The following is a 23,574-nucleotide window of genomic DNA, read 5'->3' as shown; positions in this document are numbered from 1 at the left end:
TTAGGTTTATATCCTCAATTCATATTTTGAGATCATAATTTAATTACATTTTTCCTCTCCCTTTCCTACCCTTCCCATACTCTCCTGTACAAATCTCCCTGATCTCATCCAAATTCATGATGTCTTTTTTCACTATTATTGCATTTTTGCATGAATAGATTATATATAAATATTGGTATAGATGATATAAAGATACATTATATATTTACATATCATATGGATGGGTATATATATCCCTAATATACCTGTTGTGTCTCTATAATGTTACCTGTATGTATGTTTTCAGGACTGACTATTGCAGCGGACAGCTAATGATATGCTCTTCTCTGGAGTAGACTACTTTGCCTGCTTCTAATTTTCCTTGGTTGCCTTATAATTCTTGTACAGCTGAGGCTCGTGGACTTTTCCATCAGTTTGGGGTATTCATTGCTGTCATCCTTATTCAGCTCACACTTAGGCAGTCATGTTGGTGAGACTCTGATATCGCTAGAAGACACAATCCCTCAGCAAACTCCCTGACCCTCTAGCTCTTGCATCTTTCTGTCCCCTTTTCCTTATTGTTCCCTGCGCCTTAGCCGTGGGAGGATTTTGAGGATGTATCTAATGGGACTAGGTTCCTCAGCTCTGCATTTTGGATTATTGTTTTTTTCTGTGGTGATCTCCATCTGTTGCAATGAGAAGTTTCCTTGATCAGAGATGAAGACTATAATTATTTAGGGCAGATATTTATGACTGTTTTTACAGATTGTACTGGTTTGGTTGTAGATTCTTCTTCAATAAATATGATTCCACCATTGCTATATTTCCAGTACTAGACCTCTTAAGTCCAATGAGAGGGATGTTGCTTACTGCCAAGCTATGCATGCCACTCCTGTATCCATAGGGCTATTTGTGTGATGCTGGTCATTGTTGTGGTTCGTATCATCAAAGCTGGGTAGTACTGTTGGCTGCCTCTCTACTTTCAAGTATGAATGCCTCATTTTGGCACCAAGGAAGCTAATTCTCAGGGAAGAAGCATCCATATTAGTTCTGGCTAAGGGGTCTCTGGGCCCTGTTTCTAAAGTGCGTGGTGTCTTTAGCAGTAAGAACTTACTTTCTACTCCTGGTGGATAACCAATATCAATAGCAATAGAGAGCCTTAGGTCTGGTATTGGACTTTTTGCTATATGGCCTGTGGCTCTTTATACATGGAATTACCTGCATTATAAGGTTTTCATTTTGTGTTTTTATATAGAGTTAATAGTATGATGCCTTATGGGATTGGCAGCCTTCCATACTGCTCTTTAATATATAACCCTTTTTCACTTTCGTCCCATTCTCAATGAACCTTCCTGTCCCATTTCCCTGATCAAACTACTCGCACTTTGCTATTCCCCTCTATTGTTTCCTAGCCCCCATCCTGGCAATGGTTCTGTTTAACTCTCCTGGTTTCTGTAGTTACTACAAATTATGTTCTCACATCTGTTTCCCAAATTCAGTCCTCTCTCATCCTCCTCCCTCATCAACTGTTGTTTGCTTCTTGTTATTCTATGTTCTGCATGTTTAATATACCCAAATTTACATTTGTTTGCACACACACACACACACACACACACCTTAGGTCCTTCTATGATGGAGAATATGTAGGGTTATTTTTCTGAGATTATGTGACTATGTGTGACTATTCTCAGTATTATATATTCTGGGTGCATTCATTATTTTTTTTTCAAATTTGACTTTAGAGCTGAAAGTGGTGCATTTTATATACACATACCAAATTTTCTTTATTAATTCATTTCTTGATTGAAAACCAGTTTGATTCCATTTCCTTGCTATAAAAAATAAAGTACCAATAAGCATAGTTATTTTATAATTTCTCTTTTCAATCATATTTACCAATTAAAATTGGTATCTTTTAGTTTCTTATTAAGGATGATTGTTATTCCATGACATATTGACTAAATAAGGAATGAAATACCTAACATGTCCTTCACAGAGGTAGGGTTGGAAACACTTAGAAGACGCTGCCTATAAGTAAACAAGGGAAGGAAAGAAAAAAGACAGAAGAAAGGAAGGAAGGAAGGAAGGAAGGAAGGAAGGAAGGAAGGAAGAAAAAACAGAAGAAAGGAAATAAAATAATTATCAGGAATATACAAGAAGTAGATGACTGTTTAGACCTTTATCTCTGGAAAATTGAATATTTAAAATTCAAATGTGCATGTCATTTTGTCACAACTTAAAAAGTGCCTGTCAATATCCTGTGACTGGCAGCTTTACTCTTCAGAATTTAAAGCTTGGCAATGAAAAAGCTAAATATTTGGTACATGGACTGTGATTTAAGCATCCTCTGCTACAGTCTGGATTATCCCATGCCTGTTGTACAACTCTTTCTCTTTGAAAACCAACCTTAATAATGTTTGTATTATTCAAAGTTTAAAAAGCACACACTGACCTTTAAAAGACCACAAAGCCCTTTTGTGGTCTTACAAGCAATAAAAAAAATCTAAGACAGTGAGTGCTGACCACCCAAAACAGATACAATGCAGAAGCAAAAAAACAAAACAAAAAAAAAACAAAACAAAAAAAACCACTGGGCAGGGAGCCCTGACTGCTCTTTGGACTGGAGAGGGAGGGGGAGAGGAGTGGGGGGAGGGGGAGAAGGGTGGGAGGAGGGGGAGAAGAGTGGGAGGAGGGGGAGGGAAATGGGAGGCTCGGAGGAGGTGGAAATATTTTTTTTATTCTCCTTTTATCAATAAAAAAAAACTTAAAGAAATAACACCAGCCCGGCCAAATTTAAGTTTTTAATTGAATATGATCATGTAGAAAAGTGAAGTTTAAAATGCTGTGTTGTAAAATGTGACTCTAAGTGAGTAGAAAGTACACATGACAGTCTTCTCAGAGGTTTTCTCTGCATGTGTGTGTGTGTAAATGCCACACAGTGATCCCTCCCTGTAAAGAAGTGTATCTTTTATCCTATTTGAAATAACCCTAAATGCACTGCTTTTTTGTGAATGTGCTAGAAAGTTCTTTAGCATTGACTATTGGTGCTTTAAACCCTGGTCTTCCATAAAGGCTCTGTCAGGCAGTGTTTAAGTCGGTTTGAAATTAGCAATTCTCTGGTTGTGAAACTTTGACACTGGCTGTAATTGAGGAGCCCAGTGTTGGTCTGTTCTTAAGTATTACCTGTCACCTGAAGTATGACACTCTGGTAACTGCAAGACCTTGGGGATGCCTGAAAGCTGGCGTTGCCATCTGACTGCTGCAGAAACTGTCTGGCAATCTTCCTAATGTCTAGACCAGGGATAACTAACCTGGCCCTGCAGGCTCTTCATTGCCTATTTACATGCTGTTGCTTTGTAAGTTGTTTGCTCATGGCTGCTCATTCCTTAGACTTAACACCAAGTCTTAGAAAATGATCCCAATGCTTTCTGTAATAACTAGCACTCATGTTTTAACTTCCTAGATACACTTTCATTGCTTTTCTGAAATTAAAATATATTTCTAGTGTTATGCTTTCAATCTTGCACTTGATTCCTGTAAATGCATTTTATAGCATTGAGAATGATTTACCTAGAACATAAGCCCTTGGTTTGACAGTTGTATCATGTGGATTGTGTATCATGCAGACAAGCAATGATAAAATGGAAGCCAAAGTTAAAGACCAGATTTAAATCATCAGGTCAGCTCTAATGTTACAAAGGACATAGCCAAGAAATAAAACAGCCAGATCCTGCTTACTTTGAGATAAGAGTTATTGATTTTCTATTAACACTGTGTAGAATTTGCAAAATTAGTTTGTAAATTCTGAGGAAATCTTTATAAATAAGGCATAACAACCCAGAAGATCTTAGGTATAGTGTCAGATCCTTTCACATAGGAGGATATAAAATGCAGTTTTCTATTACCAAGCTGTTATATTTGATGAATTTTCACATAACTTCTTTGAATAGATAATGGAATTTGTGGAGCATAGATCTCATTTTATATATTAATATATGCTTATGTGTTTACACCACAGGAGAAATTATAATGTATTTCCTTGCCCATTTTAAGATTTATGACGGACACCCCTGTCAGAACAGATTCTCCACAGTTATCTGTTAGATAATGTTGTTTGGCCAAATATTTGTTTGACACAGGGATATTCAGAAACAAAGGCACCAAACCCAAAGAAATGGCACTTTAATTAGTGAACATAGATAGCCATGTAGAAGGGATAACTTGAAGGGGGGGTGCCAGCTGCTAATAAGCTTGCTGTGAGGAGGGCTGTGCAGGAATGTGCTGTGGATGCTTTCTGGTCAGGGCACTTCTGCAGGATGAGTCTCAAGTCCTCCTTCAGGTGAGGTGACTCAAGAAATCCACCTAACATCAGGCATCAGACGGACAGACCAGAGCATCTCTTTCTTCTTCTGTAACAATACCAATATTTCTTTTTTAACAGGTGTATAAATGTCACAGGCTTGTTGCAGTAAATATGAAAAGTATTAAAATGGATAAAGAAAAAATGGTTCTAGATTTTCCAAGGTTGTTAGTAGTGTTTCATTCTTTCTGTCTTCACTATCTTTGCCATAATTTCTCAAAAACATATAGAATATTTCCTTGTATTCATCGTATTCATCAAATACGTGATATTAATTATGTTGCAAAATTTCATCAAACCAATATTATTCTTTTTAAATATTATTCTTTAAAATGTTTTAAACTGTGAAATAAAATGACATAGAATGTTAATCAATTACAACCTTGATAAAATGAATAAAATTATCTTTATCTTCAATATATTTATGTAATTTGTATTGTATAAAATTAATGATATTTTATGTAAATTCCAGTGACATCTACACAGTACGAATCTATTGTATCTTGAGTAGATTTGCTGATCTTCATTTTGATGTGTTAAGGATCAAAGCCAGGCCTGCCTCCTGCTTGTTAATGCTCTACTCCTGAGCTATAGCCCTAACATTGATTCTTTTAGCTATTATCAAGAATTTCACTATTCATTGCTTATTAACCATGACTGTCTACAATGTACCTAGTGACCCCTCTATAATCCTTATTTCCAATTATAATATTAGCTAATTAGCTTCCTGGATTCTGTGCATTTAGATTCTGTTGCTAACAATGTCTGTGTTTAAGTTCTTCTCTCCTGATGTTCCCCTCCTCAGAGATTTCAAATCACACACACACACACACACACACACACACACACACACACACACACACACAATGTCTGTGCATGTGTCTCTGTGTGTGTGTGATCTTTGTCATCTATCATCCTGGCTCCACCATTTACCAACCTGTATTTTTGTCGTAATTCTCTTTTGAGGAATTTTTTTCAGAAATGCAGTTGTGAAATGCCAACAGTGCAGTAGTCATGTTTAGGCATCTCAATTCCTCTGTGAGTAAATGAAAGGAGTTTTAAGTTCACCTGTTGTTTTCAGTACTAGCCCATCCTCTGACTGCCTGTTCAGTGCGACCCTAAAGCCTCTCTTGTCATCACTGTCTCGTTCTCTGTAACTCAGCTGCTTACCATCTTGCTCATAGCGATCCTCTTTACTATAGCATGTCTTTGTTAGAATCCTGGATTGCACATTTTAACTGACTTGGCTCCTTTCTAACTTAAATGCTGGACCATAACAAAGCGCTTCCCTTACATTCCTTCCTTCTCCCTTAATACTACCATGCTTTCATCCTGGGAATTTCAACACCATCTGAGGTTTGACGACATCTGCGTCTACATTCCAAGTCTAATTTATGTTGCCGAGCCCAGTTCTTGTACAGAGAGCTGTATATTTGGCATCTCCATTTGCACATTTCATAATAGATTTCAGATAGAACATTCCCTAAGCAGCATATGAAAAACATTGCCACCACACTGCATGCAGACAAAGCAGGTCTTCCTGTAGACTTGTCTACAGAAAAAATGTTATGATCTTATTGATTCTCCGATTAAAAAGAAAACTGTGGAACATTCTAGATCTTCTTTATTCTAATCTATAAGCATATTCTATTGGTAGTCCGATTCACATGTATTCAGTATATGGTTGCTTCGCATCACCTCCATTATTGTCACCAGGACCAGCTCTCGTTGCATACTGTGTCTCCTGCTTCTGCACGTGCCAGCCCATGCTCTAATCTTCACACTCCCACTAGGTTATTCTATTCCCAACTGAAATCCAGTCATTCATGCTTTGCTACTGTCTACCTAGTTGCACATTGTTCTTTAGAGGCACTTTTGAACACCAGCAACATGCGCATCTTGTATCAAACAGATACGATTATGTTTATCCTTCAGTTTATTGAAATGAAGATTAACTTGTTTGTTCTCCAGTGGAACTGCATTACAGTATAGTAATTAGTCACGATGACAATCAGCCCCCTGGCGACTGCATGGAAGCTTCTGTTACTGGATTTACTGTCTCCTACACATTCTTGTGGCAATGTTCTCTGCATTCTGGCTCTCTTCAGATGGAAAGCCCTTAGGGGTGCCTTCTCTCAACACCCACTATCCATTTCTGTCTGGCCCATGAGTATTGTTTCTCTTGCTTCATGTTACACTTCTCCATGTAGATTATTGACAGTGAGATACAGGGAGGATTTCACAGAGCGAATGCTACATCAAGTGTGCTTCGGATCAGTCTTCATTTCTCATTGTCTTTTATGCGATTATTTACTCTCTACTCTCATTAGAATATTGGCTACTGACTGTTTATTTATTGTATTCTAGATGCCCAGGAACAGTGTAGACACAGTGTAAGTAATCAAATGATATTTGTTGAAGAGTTAAATGGATAATAAAAATAACACTATCATGAAATTTAAAAACTTGGTATGAGTTTATAACCTACTCTATAATCTTCATCACCTTGAGCCCAACTGGACCACATGTTTGCTTGGTTTTTGCTAGTTTTTTTTTCTTTTCTGAGAGCAAATTTATTTGATCCATGAGTATCAAAAGTAACATCAAAAGTAACACTAACCCTGATAGAATTTAGGTAGATAATGAATAGGTTTGAGTTGGTGATGAAACTATATTCAGTAATTTTCTAACTAATTTGGAAACTATGTATATTCATTTCTGTCTGAGATATGATAAAATGCACTTCCTTGAGTAGATAGTAAATATCTCTGTTAGAAACATGTCACTAAATTAGCTTTTAATACTTTCATCAAAAGCAAAACTTATTTATCTATTTCTTGCTTTGTGTGTCTTCTGACTATTTCCCCTTTGTACTTATCATTCCTAATAACAAAGGGCTACCATAATTGTAGGCAATAGGTAATGTCCAGCAATTAAAATCCAATGCTGACTCTCATTTTGTGCTTTTGTTTCCTATATTTACAAATATGTGATGCCAAATATGTGGTTTTATTTTACTACTTATTCAAAAATATTTTCTTTTGTCATATTGAATATTTCTGAAAGATTCTGCTGATAAATATCACATTTCAAGTGTGTTATTTAATCTTCCAGCTTTTCTCACTCTTATAATCTCTGTCTTCCAAATTTTCTCACATATAAAACCCCTGTTGCCTAGCTTTTCTCAGTCATATAACCTTTGTCTTCAGTTTTTCTTGCTTTTATTATTTCCGTTCTTTCTTCTCACAGTTTTCTGGAGGCTTGCTCTTTCTTTGGCCCTATTGTTGACCCAGTGCTCTCAACCAATACTAGAAAATTCAGTCACCAAGAAACAATCCTTCTCTGGATTTAGATTGTTATTGAATATAAAGAGTGGAAACAACCAGGTGAACCAGGTCTTCCCACAAAGATGCAGACAACAAAGCAAAAGCTGATGTGTCACAGAGAGATAGTGCTGACATGGGTGGGGGTCAGTTTCCTGAAAGGCTGCTTCTACATTGCCATAAGAAGTTTCATGAACTGCCACTCTATTTGAAGGAAAGAGGCTCTAGAGACAGTGCTTCCTAGTTCAGCAGGTCCGAGAAAAGTCAAGTCTCATGAATGTTCCTGGAAGCCAAGGAAATAGGATGGAGAGGGCTGTGTGCCATCTCTTCACAAGTATCCCAAGCATGATGTTTTGGAGAATGTATGCCATGTACATGCTGATACCAATGGAGACAAGAAGAAGGCATAGACTCCTGGTCTCAAGTTACAGATGTTTGTAGGCTGCCTGGTGTCAATGCTGGGAACCACACTCAGGTGCCCAGGAAGTGCAGCAAGCACTCTTAAATACTGAAACATCATCTCCCCCACTCATACACACCATTTTCTTTTCTTTTAATAAATATTGCAAAATATTATAAAACATGCATACTTTTCTGCTTGGCAGTCACAGAGGCACACAGACTCACCCAAGTATTGGGGAGGAGGTATATATCTGATGTTATGTCTGTGGATGCACGTGTCCCAGCTTAGTTTTTTGAGATGGGCTTTGTGCTGAAGCAAGACTTAAAAAACTGTTAGATTTGGCTGGCTGGTGAGCTTCAGGGTCCACAGTCTCTACCTCTCGGTCCTAGGACTGCAGGCATATCCCCATCGCACTGGCTTATTACCTGGGTGCTGTATCACAGAACTCACTTCACTGTCCTCTCAGGGTCCCAGTTCCAGCCTACATCTCTCTTATGAGCCCTAGATCTGCCTTAATATGCTACCAAACACCTCCACTGTATGATTCAAAGATTCCCGAGTCAACAAATCCAGGCCTCTGGCAAAATACAAAACTTTAGATATCTCATTGTTAGCAGAATTAGTTCATACTATTTCTGTAAGCTTCCTGAAAACAAGATTTTTGTGTTTTGTTTTCCTTCATCCTTGTATTTTTGACATTTTGCTCAAGGTTCCAACACCAATATGCAGTCAATATTAATACTGAGAAGAGTTAGACTTACCTTCCTGAAATGCTTCTGGCCCTGTGGTATAATGTTACAGGTTCTGTTTCTTTCAACCATTGTGGAGTAAAGACAAACCGTAACTGGGAGACTCACTCTACCCTTTACCACTCTGCCCCGCCTCCATTTGAGCATTGTTTTACACCTCTGTAACACCTGGAATCTCTTTACTATCCACCTTAGTGATTGTGTCAAGGATCAAGTGAGATAATGAATTCTAATGTGTTTTGTAAACTTAAAGTTTCCATTCATTTATAGGCAAATCCAAAGAATAGTGTTCAGTCTCTCTGAAGGGACCCTTTCTCCTGACCAACATTAACTGTGTAAGATATGTAGACTCTCCTCCTTACACACAAATGCATCCATCGAGGCTCGGAAGGTGGCCTTGCCTGTGCACTCACCAGGAGCTGTATTCATGTCTCTGAGTTACTAGGGCAGGCACATTTTCCTTTTTCTCTTTTCTGCCTTAATTTTTGTCAGCCAACAAGATTTTTGTTTTATTTCAATTCATGTCATGTCCTTCTTTTTTGCAACTCTTACTTGTAATACATTATTATGAAAATATTTGCATATCTTGGGTATGGTTCTCTTCAGCCTTCAAATGCTGATGCTCTGTTTTCTTGGACTTGGGTCGGGAATTCATTATTAGTAGCCACACCATGTGGAGGATGCTGCCTTTCATGTCGTACTTCTTATCTGTAAAGCTCTTAGCGTATTTCCAGTATAATTAATACTTTGGCACCACTGATCTGTTGGTTTGAATGAATTATACACTTTGTGGGCTGAGATGGATGAAGCCACTTCAAAGTCCCCTGTTTAGGAGCTGAGATGTTTCTGAAATGTCCTGGAGTTTTGCACAGCAGCCTCTCTCTAAACCAGCTTAGCATAATCACTGACAACACACAAGGTTTCAATCAGTCTTCAGTATTCTAAGATCAGCAGATGGCAGTATCGTAGCCTGAGTTATATCTGTTGATTCAATAGTCCCTGGTAGGCTCTGCCCATGGCTGACACCCAGGGAGCATCCTAGAAAAATAAAAAGAACATCCTTACAAAACAAATTGGAGTTGAGATGCCCTGCTCTGCTGAGTGGTAGGTAAGGCCCTGGAAGATACTAAAGCCCCTGGGGTAGAAAATGCATCAGTGGTCTCACCCAGCTACAGACCATGTGCCACACCGACCCACTGGGAAAGTATGCCTGCTAGTGCCACAGTGGCAGAACTGGAGAATGTTTGAATGCTTTCCTACTGAACTTGAGCCTGAACTCGGGGAAAGAATGCAAACTTGAAATTATAAATCTTGTTCAATGATTGTGGTTAGGAGGACATGGGCCCAACAGAGGTATACTTTATTATTGTTTAAAAAATATGTTTTCCATTAATTTCTTGACAAATGGCACTGTGGCTTTGGTTGAATGGCTCCATCTCCTTTGGATACATATGTGTTCTTGTCAGCTTTATAGATAATAAAGGGTAGACTACCCCTATGGCATATGTACAAATTTAGAGATTTATTCCAGCATCAAGCTGTTTAGCTTTTCTATCACTTCTTACATTTCTCCTATTTTTCCTCTGTGCAGAAATATTTAAGATTAAGTCTTAACAAATTCCATGTTTACAAAAATTCTTTGAATTCTGACCACTATTGAGTTCTTTAACTTTCCTGAATTTTTTTCACCTTATAGTTACAAGTTTGTGCCTTTTGGTTTATCACTCGCTTTTAATATAACCCTCTGGGTCTGGCCAATCACCATTTCATTCCTCCACATTTGTCTATGTTGGGCTTTTAAAGATACTACATATGTGAAATTATGTAGGGTCCCTCTCTTTGTGTCTGGTTGACTTCCCTCCATACATGTCTTTTGGATTTATCCATAAAGGTCAAATTTCCCTTCCTTTTTAAGGTGGTATAATATTCTTTTTTTATGTTTTGAGACAAGGCCTATGTAGCTCTGAGTGGCTTTCTATGCAGAGAAGGCTGGCCTTGGCCCCTTAGAGATCCACCTGAATTTGCATCCTGTGTGCTGGAATTAAAGGTGTGCACCACCACACCTACCCTGATTTTCTAAATGCCTACCAATACTACCCCGCCACCTTTTCTTCACTCACCAGTCATGTTAGTAGTGCTTCTCCATTTCTTATACGTTGTTACTAAGGCTGCAGTGTGCGTGAAATGGCCACGTCCCTGATTTCTGTTCGTTGTGCAGTTAGAAGTGACTGTTCGGGATCACATTATTGCTCCTGTCTCACTTGGTTTCAGATGCTGTTTTCCTTCTGAAGAGGTCTCTCACAATGAGCATGACAAGCCCTCAGCTTACATTTCCTTAACAGGGTATACGGATTTTCTTTTCCCATCATCCTTAGCATGTGTCATCGCTGACATTTCCATAACAACCATTTATTTTCCATGTATACCTTGATAAGCATTGTAGGTTCCCCCCCCCAATTTTTCTGACGATTAACAGTGTTGAACAGTTTCAATACATCTGTTGACTATATGGCTTCTTTGAGGAATATGTTTATTTTGATCCTTTGCCTGTTTTTGACAGGTATATTTTTATCATGGATTTCTATGATTTTTCTAATATATTTGGGATGTATAGTTAAAAATGCCCCTCCTCACTTTATGGATTGCTTTTTCATATTGTTGACATTTTAATTTGTTAATTTCTTATTTCCTTTTATATTGATATTTAATGTGAGGTAAAATAAGTGTCCATGTTCATCTTTCTGCATATGTACATCTGTTTTCTGAACATTATTTGCTGAATACATTATCTTTTCCACATTGCATAGTATGGGTGAGTTTGGGAAATTCAGTGCTCACACCTGTATGGATTTATTTCTGGATTCTTCATTCTGTTCTGTTGATTATGTGTCTGTTTTTAAGTCAGTAGACATTATTTTGATTGTTGTCGCTTTGTAATAAAATTTGAAATCAAGAAATATGTTGTTTCCAGACTTATTTTTGTTTAAGATTTCGTTATGTGCTGAAATTTTTATTTTGTGCAACTTTCAGCATTTTCTTACCCTGTGTCTGGAAATAGACCACCTTATAGATTGTGCTGCACACTTAGGCTTCTGGGTAGTATGAGCAGGCTGGCAAGAGTGATTATTTGTATGCATGAATATGAACTACTTTTCTATTGATTTGTATAGTCTTCAATCTTAAAATATTTTATATTTTTCCATTATAATCATTTTTCACTCAATAGCTAAATTTGTTTTCATATGTTATTTTCCATTGTCTCTGTACATGAACTAGTTTCCTGAACTTTGATCATTTGCTGGCATGTGTAGAAGCACAGCTGAGTTATATGCTGATGTTATAAGGGTTACACTATATCTTGATGCCTGCTCAAAACAGTGAATTTTCTACCTATTTTTGGGGATGAATGAAAGAGTTAAAACTGGAATTAAATGCTAAAGGCTAAAAGGAATGGAATGTTTTCCGTCCTTCATCTCAGACTCCTCTTCTATGTTTTTTAAAAATATCTATATCACTGCTGTTTTTACTTTGTATTCTGAGATACTCAGATGATAAATGCAACTATTATCTTTCTTTGTCATGCTTAACCTTGACAATTTAGTAGAAAATTTGCAATGTAACCTTTTGTATATTGTGGTAATATGAGAAGGTTGAGCTGCTGAATAAAATCAATTAAAATATTCATGGACAAACACAGGATTTGAACCTTTTAAAATGAACTACATGTTGTCACAGGCAACTTTTATACCATAAAATCTACACCCTTTACCATTATAACAGAATCTGCTTATGGTTTCATATTCTGATGACAAAAAAAAAACATCCTAATCATTTCAAGTGGACTTTTTCATTGTTTAGCTCTAATTCTCTTTGATCCAGTAATTTGTTAAGACAAAAGTAAATGTGTCATTTTTCTATTATGTCATTTTTAAAGATATAACTGATAGATTATAATTATTATTTCCCGTAAAACAATGCAGGTTGACTGAGTTCTAAGGGTAATATGACTAGTAAGAGTCTTAAAGTCTAACAGATTGCCTTATATTTATTTCTAGTATCTTACTTTCAAAGCCTTACTCAGATGTGATTTCTTCTATTACCATCTTTATTCTTTTTATTCTATTACTCTCACTTTTAGCTGCTCCTTCAGAAATCCTGGTGGTGTAGATTAAAAAAATAAATTTCTTGATTGTTCTCGCTAGAGGAGTATTTCATTTTCCTTTATAGTAAAATTGAGATGCTTAGATATAGTTTTTAGCTTTTTCCTTGTTTCACATTCCAACTCTGAAGGTACCATCTTTTATTATAGAAGATAACCGACACATAGTCTAATAGATGTAGGTAGTGACATACACCCATGATACCAGAATTCTAAATGTTGAGGCTTGCGGGGTGTGAGTTTGGATGTATTAAATAGCTTGGGGTACTATCAGAAAAAAAATTCTCACCTCTAATTTGGATGTGCCAACATGTGTGATTCTCCAGATCTCCTTAAATTATTCAAGCAAGAAAGCCTGTTCCAGAACTAAAACCTCCAAACACGGGCATTCAACAAACCGGTATTGAGATTCAGAAGTTAAACTCCTGTACCATCCAATGCTCTCAAGCTTGCTCTTTGCCCTAGGAGAAAGTATTATCATCATTTTCTAAAGCTTCCTACTCTTCAAATATTCTCACTTTCCCAATATTTCAGAAATACAAGGCATTTAAGAGAATCTTCCCAACCGTTATCACATGTTCCCTGTATGTTTATTTCAGTTGTGTCGTAAATAGTCTTTGGGATTTAATGTTTATTTCCTGCTTGATTAGTTCTACATATCCGCTTTTAGGAGTTTTGGTGTCAGGAGTGTACCAGTATCTCTAACGTCACAGCTGATTTCTAGCATCTATCTCTTAGTATCATAAACCTTCATGAGAGTGTCCCACCTCTGGGAAGTGTTTAAATGTAGATTCTGATCTCATGGGGTTAAGATGGGCCTTCAAGTGATAGTTCCAGATATGTTGCTGGAGATGTGCTGTGATTGGTCACTAGGTCATTTGAGGATTAGGAACCAAATCTTCTCCTGGAGCCCATTCCATTTGTTTACCTTCATCTAGCTTTTCAGACTTAGTTTTCTTTATAAATGTAGTTTTACCTACATTTATGAATGAAACAGTTCCTTACATGAATGCTATGATTTCTTCTCATAGGCATTCTTCCTGTTAGAACTGACTTTGGAATCCGTCTCCAGACAGAAAAACTTCACATAGGGTACGAATTATATTAGAACATTGAAAAAGAATCCGTTACTTCAGCTGAGAAGTGAAAGCATGGGCAGTAAGGAGCAAATTCAACATTTCCTAACACTAAACACATCTCAAGGCTAGCAACCATCCAAGACACAGCTGGTTTCGGTTGCATCAGCCAAGACTGTAGCCTTTCTATGCCCTGTTTCCCACCCATCCTCTCAATTCTGTGGCACCGTAAGATCCACCATTCCTAGGAATGCCATAGAGGAAAATGACTTTTCACCTTCATAGGCTGCACTTGCGTGACATGACAGACTGGCATATGAGGGATTATTCTCAGTTCTGGAAGCTAGGTGTCTAAGATCAAAGCCCTGGTTGACCTAGTAGCTAGTGATAGCCCACTTCTTAGGTCATAGATACCCATTTTAGTGTGTGTTTGTGTGTGTGTGTGTGTGTGTAAGAGAGTGTGAGTGAGTGTGTTCAATACATAGGTACACAATGAAATTGAGGCTGTCCATTTGTAATCTTGAGAATGGGGACACAGGAGGAATCTGAAGGAGGGAAAGTGGGATGAGTTGGAGGGATCAAAGGAGGTGTGAGAAAGTGATTAATTTTATTTGAGTTAAAACATACTAAAATAAAATAAATGACAATATACAATTGCAATTAATTGGTACATGTATGTAATCAAATGATGAAATATCTTTGTCTGTTAGTGTATCACGGCTTACTATTTAGTTGGGTAATTCAGTAAGCATAATTTCTGTTTTGTTCATTTTTGAAAATACTACTCCTCAAATATTTACTGAAAGTGCACTTGAATGAAAGGTGCCTTGCTATGAAATAAAAAAGCAACAACAACCAAAAATATTTAAAAACAAACAGAACAACAACAACAAAAAAAAACAGCCAAATAACAGAAATAAAATACTCTGGCTTTCTAACAACAGTATGTGTTTTAAAATCCAATTTGTAAAACAAAACAGAATGAAACAATACATGTTTGTTTTGTGTTACATATTTTCTTTTATGTTTGTTTTACTGCACTACAGATAAGAGGAAGAGATTTATGTACATGCTAGACAAGTAGTCTAGCACTGAGCCACAGTCCCTGACTTAAACATAAAACAAATACATACATTCAAAATCCCCTGTAAAAGAATCTGAAATAAAACAAATATAATGCAAACTGTAAATTTATCAGAATTCACTTTCTAGTTTCATTGAATAGTAAGCAGGATTAAAATTTTCCCTTTAACATTTTGATAAAGTGATAGAGATCAAAGAATGAAATTACCTGACACAATTACATATTACTAAACTGTAGGTGGAAAACTCTGGCATTTTATAAATGTTCTAATCCCATTCTATATCTCCTTTTTGTCTTTTGTATATATATATTCACAATTGGCAAACGGCTAGTTTTAAATAACACATTTGTGTGTGACCTTTTAAGAAAATTACCAGTGTCTTTGTTTAGAGTGCAGAGGGCATGGGTTTCAAGGAGCATTTCCCATGAAATGGAGTGTATTACTCCAGCGTCACAGGCATACTGTCAGGAAGTGGCACTTCATTAAGATAATGTGACCTTTAGAATATTCTTCCAGCATTTAATATGTCTTTCGTGGTAGGATTTGGACTTTAAATTCCGTAGCTTTGCAATAGGTTTGAAAAGCAAAGCAGCTGAAAATGCTATCCCTATTCCATGAGTGCTGTACACAGTGCTATTTGGGTTCTGTGAGGCCTTGACCCTAAAACAGCATTAAATGTCAAGTAAAGAATTTTTGTTTAAAAAGGGGATTATTTCCAGGAAAATGTCTTCTAGAATTAAAGTCAAATTGGCAGCTCATGCCTTCAGAGGAAAGGAAGAAAGGAAGAAAGTGGCTGTGCAGTAAAAAGCAAAATCAAATTTTCTTTCCTGTAACATTCCCAAAAACATGTTGGAAAGAGCCCCGAAGCCTGTTTCGTACTCAGTAAAGATGGGAGACAATATCTATTACAGGGCACTTGCTGTGGCAACTTACAATCATTTGTTCATTTGTCAAGGGTAAAATGTTAACTTCTAAAATGATTTTTATGCAAGGACAGAATAGACAAAGTAGTGGAAAGAGAAAAGGATGTGCTCTACCACTGAGGCCTGAGGCAGTATTTCTTGGGAAACATTTACATGTCAGTATGTTTGTTTATAGGTTTACATTTTACAGACAAAATTGAGTCTTTTACTTGGATTCCTTGAAATCTCCCTTCAGGCAAGTAATGTCTTTATTTTGATAATTAGAAGTCAGAGCGTGTTCTTCTTAATCACACATCAGAACCAGTCCTGCAAAGTTCTCTTTATGAGATGTTTAAGGTAGAGGACCCACTGAAGCCAGCAAGTGCTCATCTTACGGAAGAGAAGTAGCTGCTGAAGAGGACAAGTAAGGAAGACTTTATCTGTTTGTCTGACACATGGACAAATAAGGAAGACTATCTGTTTGTCTGACGCATGGCTTTTGAGAAAAAGTTCCCACCCACCAGACTCCACTAACAAAATAGAAGTCAGAATTAGTGACATAATAAGTGGCCAGTAACAGAAGCTTGATATTTTTGGTTGAAAAGAAATCAGATGCAGCCCAGGGATTTCATGCTTCTGTTTTTCTTATGTGTGGTTGTGACAGCTTCATCAGAGTGTTACTACATTCTGAAGTTGTGCCCAAACCAGGCACTAAGGTTTCCACAGAGTTAAACATGGAACAACAGACAATTGGTGTGCCCGATTGTTGGGTGTTTTTCTAGCATAATCTAAGCCCTGGGTTTGATCCTTAAAACTGTCAAAATACAAAACAATGATGAGACACATAGCAACTTATTCCCATTAGCATGGGGTTGGTATATTCATATCAATGATGTGTAAAGTCTTCAAAGTGTAAAAATCTTTTCTTTCATAATTAGAACCAGATATGGGTAATTCCTTAATAATAGATTAATCTTCCATTGTTGCATAGTACATTCCCACAAACTTCATGGTCTAAGACAACATTCTTCTTCAGTCTGTTTCTGTGTGTCAGTATGTGGGCATAGGTTAGAGGAGGACTCTGCTGATTTTCACACAACTGCAATCACGGGCAGCCAGGTGTCTTTCTGGAGGACATAGTCTATTCGAGATGATTGTTGTAGAAATAAATGTTTTCTGTTTACAGGCCCAAGGCCTTTTGTTCTTGACAATTCCCAGTCCTATGCTGTCCCTCTTTATAGACAGTCGATATGATGCCACGTGCACCTCTAGTTCAGCAGGACGGTTGACCTCTAGTCAATTAAGATGGAGATGTTCACATTGTCATCTTGTCATAGAAGTCAAACCTTTTACCACATACTGCCATTTAGAAACTGCAAAATTAATAGGGAAGATTTTATATCTGCAGGACACAGGGAAGGGAGAACCTCCAGGGTGGTCTCACCACAGATGGTCTTAGAATTCGGCTTTTGCAATACAGTGAAATTAAAACTCACTGTGGCTTTCAGATATCCCACCGACTTCAACAATTTCTTAGGGATTCACTGACTGTCTACGAGACATTGAACAAACACCAATAAATTGTAGATAATGTCTAATGTTTTGAGTTCACTATTCTAAAATAGGGAGGACATGGCTTGAATGTCATAGAAGATTGTTTATTATCAAGGCTTTATTATTTAAAGTTAACCCAATTGTCTGAAAGCTCCTGTAATATAATAAGTACCAGTTAAACTTTTAGAAGATTTTGGTCATGGTGTCATGTTTTTTCCTGTTAGTATGAACTTGTCAAGATCACTTAAAATAATAATCCCAACTTTCAGTTTGTAATATAGATCTACTTGAAAAGCCAGAGCAAATTCTACGTGTGTTCTAACAGCAAGAAGCAAACAGAATGTGTTTTTGCATTCCTTCCCACAGCCTCATCTCCATGACCAAGGATCTTCAACGAGGAGATCTATGGCAGAAAGTCCCAGTGATGTAAACGTCTTTCTGTATTTTTCTTGACTTCCTTCACTACTCTTGCCCTATCGACAATTTATAACCCTTGCACCATCTGGGGAACAGACTGCTGGCTGCCAAGGAGACTCATTAACATTCCCCTCCAGGAATGCTTGCTGTTTAATTAGGCTGCTGGCTGGAATCAGGCAGTGAGAGCCTTAGGTGGCTGTGTAACAAATCCATTGACTCCACGCCTTCTGAAGTCAAGGTCATTGAGATTCTTGCTTACAAGCAATACAGGAAGGGAATCCAGAGCACTGGATGTTGATGCCTTTAATGGGGACACTCCCTAGTTAATTGAGACCCTAAATTATCCCCCTTTGAATTCACAGCTGTCATACCCGTGGGTTGTATGACAATTTTTTAACCCCTAGAACTATCAGGTTTGGCATCCAGGAAAGCTTCCTTGTCAGAACTAGTCAACAATGTTTGTAGAGTACTGTCCAGATACAATACTGAAATCACTATATGCTTCATAATTAAGTACATGTGATTAACTAAATTTGCTGAGGACAGACTGTTTACTGTTCTTGAGACATACTTAAGTAGAAAAAAATTAGAACAATAGTATCTTTATCAAAGCTAAATTGCTGAAATTCTATTGTAAAGGCAATGCCTCGATATTAAAAATTCCTTAATATTCAGTAATATTTTCTAACTAGAAGTAGTTTACAAATCATGTCAACTCAGACTTTTCCAAGACAGAATCAACCACCTGGAAAGCTTTATGGCTCAGGCAACAGTTCATGTATTAAATAATTCTTCTGTTCAGTTCTTCTGTTTTTCAAATATGAATTGATCATTTGTCCATAGTTAAACCAAGTGTTCCATGCCATTCATGTGATTAATGGCGACTCACAAGAAGTTTGAGTCAGTCTCTAGTGGGGGAAGGTTATTATTCTCAGATAGTCATAGAAACAAAATGCAGTCACAACAATGTAAATAAACATACCTACTTCTGTGAGCCCTCATAAGAGAGAAAGCTGACCTCACCTGGTGAGGAGTAAAGACTTACCAAGGGAATAAACTTGAACTGTGTTAGGTTTCAGATCCGGGACAAATGACTGAGCTGCCTACTTAATATGTCAAAAAAGACACTGGCTGTGAGGTTCTCCTTGCATCCCTCAGTCCCTACCAGCTACAGGCCCCTCCTGGATGTCACACCCCACTTCCATCCAAAAATTCTAATTTATCTTATCTGCCTTTCCCTATGTAATCTATCTCTTTTGGTTACCTGGATATTTTATGTTTGTTTTTGTTTTTGTTTACTTTCTTAGGGTGCTACACTTAATTCCTCTTTCACCTCTCCCTTCCCCTCTGACATCTTCTCACATGGCACATCTCATGGTCATGTCTGCTCCGAACTCTCCCAGATGTCTCTGCCTCTGGCTATGTCTCCCCTTTATCTACAATGAACGTTCCCCTCCATCATACCTAGGGGCCATCTTGTTCTTTCCCATTGTATTTTCTTTTCTTTTTTTTCTTCATTCAAAGTAGAAAGAAGAATAGAGGAGAGCTTCCTCCATATCACTTAGGAGAGTGAGACAGGGTCTTAGCAAGAGGACTTGATTGCTCTGGGTCAGGAAAATCAGAGCTCTTTTTGGAAAGCAACTATTGCTTGCTGGTTTTCAGAGGCAAGTGCATGTAATATTGGATATGAGCTAAGCAAACTCTACTCATTTCCTGAGACTGAAATACCTTTCTAACATTCCAGGTAGAGTACCAACATCTAGAAATATCATGACCATTAGGACTTATGGTACTTTCTTCTAGATCTCTAACTTAATCTTGATTTAAGAAGGAGAGCATGCAATCTTCCTGTTCCTTTCTGGCTGCAGAGAGCTGATCTTTTACTGTTCCACAGTCTTTGCCTGTATTACCTTTGGCAAAGCAGTCAGTAAAAAGTAGGTAGACTTTGTTTTGTCTTCACTCTGCCAGTGTTGAATGAGAAAGACTAAGGAAGGTCTGTGATCCTCAAGGAGAATCCCATGGAGCTGCTTTACCATTGTCTGTTTCTCATGCTACATTAAAGCATCCCATCCAAAAGACAATTATTCGGGCTGATCTTTAGTAATATTGATATTACTAATATATTATTACTAATATAATTTACATTACTAATATAATTGTTAATAAAATATTACTAAATAGTAATACTTTCTTTGAAGAGGAAGTTTTACAAAGTTCTTTGATGTGTTTCTATATGTATCTATTTTTTTTCTTTAAATATTGTAAGCCCTCCTTTACTCCCTTATGAGGAAAAGTGTTTTGATCTTTTTTGATTTTTTTATAATTTATTTAACTTTATTTTATGTGCATTTGTGTGACGTTGTCAGATTCCCTGGAACTGGATATCCAGACAGTTGTGGGCTGCCATATAGTGCTGAGAATTGAACCCAGGTACTCTGGAAGAGCAGTCAAATCTCTTAACCTAGGGACCACCTCTCTAGTTCATGTTTTGCTCTTTTTATGTAACAAGTTTGTTTCTGCTTTTGTTTATGTGGTTACAGGTATCAGTAATAGACTTTGAGCCATGTTCACTGATGTAAAGTTAGTATAAAAGGGTTAATCACATATTACTCAGGGACTTTTTTTTTTTCAGGTTGGAGTTTGAGCCTCACAAACGGATCAGAAAAATCATATTCAGGGATAAATGTGTTAAAGTCCCCTTCCAGCTGAACGTTTTAGTCATAGACAATTGCACGTAGGGTGATGGAAGGTATTTGTTTTTTAGTATGAACATGCTTTCATTTCAACTTTGTAGTTTCATTCTTTAAAGAAATTTCTGGAATATCAGCATCTCCACAGTGGAAAATCCCAGGCCCTCTCTGCATCCCTCAAAATCATCTTTAAAGCTCAACCTCTTTCATTGGTGTTAACTTATGTATTTTTATAGCTTAAGGTATGTATTGTCAAGTCTGTCAGACAAGGTAGAGTCCAGGCTGATTGTAATTCCTGCGAGGAAATTCTTCAGAAAGGTGACTGGCTGTTTCGGTAGCTGTCTAATTAGCTGCACAGTTGTCACGTATTTCTGTTACTTTTATTTTGGAATAATAGGCATTTAAGAGAAGAGTAACCTAGAGGAGTAACATTCATTAAAATTCTAGAAAATATTATAAATGGAAAAAGAATAAGCAAATAGCAATTCATCTCTGTGCAGATGAAAATACTTATGGTCTTTTCATAAGTCAATAAATCATTTTAAACAGCAAGAAAAGGGTTTTATGAGCAAGAGTTTTCTTTGAAGCTGATCTGATAATTTACTGAAAACAAAGTATGGGAAAACACATCAAAATCAGAATGTCAAAGAGAGAAGTATCCCTTACACATACCCACTGTTATCTAAGTGTTGGATGTTTTCTGTGAAGCCTTCGTTCACACACACACACACACACACACACACACACACACACACACACACACAAACACACACACACACACACACACACACACCCCACTCCTCTAGGGCTGTTGTGGTGTCAAAGGTTAGAAGAACTTCCATGGCTCCGAGTACAGGAAGAGAATGTGTGGCCAAGGAAAGATGTCAGCAGGGGCCTGATTTAAATCCTGACATATCTTTATGTCAGACCTTCTTGGGCTCATGCATGTCCAGTGATCTCTCTTGTCTTTCATTTGTTTACCATTAAGAAGAAAGAAAAGACAAATTTAGGTCCATCTGGCAAACAACACAGAATATTTTTAAGTTACAGAGTAACAGATGAGCTGATTCCTGCTTTGTAAACTTCTAAAGCTTTTCATTAGAGGAGTTATATAGACACACTTGGATAAATATAGACATCCCTGCCTCTCTTAGACAGCTGGGATTTAGCACAAGTGTGTTCCTATACCACAGTAGCATGTGGGCTGCAGACAGGAGCAAGAGGAGTCTGCAAGCTTCTAGGTAGATTTAAGAGTAAAAGTGTAACAGAATCTTTATTTTCTTCTGTTTAATGTTAAAACGCTTTGTTAAGATGGTAAAGAGAAATGGCGTCTAAGTTGACTAAGAATGAAGGGAGAATAGATATGGATCTGAGTCATTTTACTGTCACCTCATGGCTGAAGGTGGGTAGCTGATAGCCATGACTTACAAGAGCTTGTTTTGTGGAATATATATATATATATATATATATATATATATATATATATACATGAATATATGAAGAAGCAAGCAAACAAAACCCAAAACTTTGTACTTAGCTATCCTGATTGACACCATTACTGATAGGGAAACAACCTTAAGGTCATAAGCCTTGATGATTTTCTCTTGTTATGTTAATGGTAACCAGTTTGTAGAGACTGTTGACTCAACCTTTCTTCGCTAAATGCTGAGAAGATAAATCTAAATGTGGCCTTGTGACAGCACTTAACTTGTTATAAGGATTGTTATCCTTACCTCTCTAGTCTGTTTGAAGGGCAGGAAGTTTGGCTGTGTTGGGTGGGGGGTGGGAATCCAGCTGTAAATGACACTTGAGATGCTCAGCTATTTGTCCCAAAGAAACGGCTAGGAAGCATTGGTATCAGAACCATAAATGCACTTTTATTATTTAGGGCAGGAGAGTATGATTGAACCATTTGTCTATAGCTGTAATTGAGCTACAATTTTCATTGATTTCATAAGCCTCATCTTAGCCGATGATTTGACAAAATGTATTTAGTTGACTTTGTGGCAAAATTACATTCTTCCTTTGTAGTTGTTTGTTCTGACTTAAGTGTCTTCTGCAGTAGAGCTAGGACTGGTTTCCATCTGTTAGCACAATTTAGACAGAAAGCATTGAGAACGTTAAGCTGCAGGGAAACAAGTGGGGAAAAGTCAAGCCTGTTGTACAGAGCCAGTTTCCCAAGATGTAAAGATTTAACACATCTCTAAATTGAATCATCTATATTAAGCAAGTACACACAAATTTACCCGAGTCAGTGAGTTCTATTTTTAAATATATTTTCACTGATGGACGATCCAATATTTTGATATTCTTGAATCTGGGTTAGTTAGCCTGTGACAGTGTAGAAGCTCAGCAGACACTCGGTAGCCGATTCCTTGGCTGTTAAAACAGCACACTGGCCAGAAATCCCATGAACCCTGTCCCAGGTTCACCCCAAATGGCTTAGAGCTGAAGTTTTTGATTTTCTTATCAGATTTCCCTACAACAAGGAGGGAGTCAAGAGAAAGAGCCAAGCAGGCTGTGCAGCAAGGAAAGGACCATTGTTGGGGAAAGGCTGAGATACGACCTGAAGAAATAAACAGATAAAAGCCCAGGAAAACTGCTCGTTAGGAGTTCGGGTCCAGGGAAGGATGGGGGAGCGGGAGGAGAGCAGTAAGTGGAAACTGGGATTGGTATGTAAAATGAGATAAAATTGTTTCTTTTTTCGTTTTTTTTTTTTTTTAAGTCCAGTAAGTGAAGACAGTTCTGATCAACATGCAAACATAATAGTAAAATACCAAGTGATGATGCTGGACACATTCATTTCTGTAAGGTCTAAGTTCAGACCATGGTATGTGTTTTTCATTCTCTCCATCTTGCAAGAGAGAGACTACTCAG

The 23,574-nt window shown here is 37.4% G+C and overlaps 1 protein-coding gene across 2 annotated transcripts in view; it reads left to right on the top strand.

Moving 5' to 3' along the window:
• Naaladl2 (N-acetylated alpha-linked acidic dipeptidase like 2) overlaps window positions 1–23,574 on the top strand; it is a 1,054,557-nt gene that overhangs the window by 462,540 nt on the left and 568,443 nt on the right. The gene's annotated exons all lie outside the window — the stretch shown is intronic.

Source organism: Microtus pennsylvanicus, chromosome 16, assembly GCF_037038515.1.
Source record: "Microtus pennsylvanicus isolate mMicPen1 chromosome 16, mMicPen1.hap1, whole genome shotgun sequence".
Classification (NCBI taxonomy): domain Eukaryota; kingdom Metazoa; phylum Chordata; class Mammalia; order Rodentia; family Cricetidae; genus Microtus; species Microtus pennsylvanicus.
The sequence above is the reverse complement of the archived record's forward strand: the minus strand, read 5'-3'. Positions and strand labels throughout refer to the sequence as shown.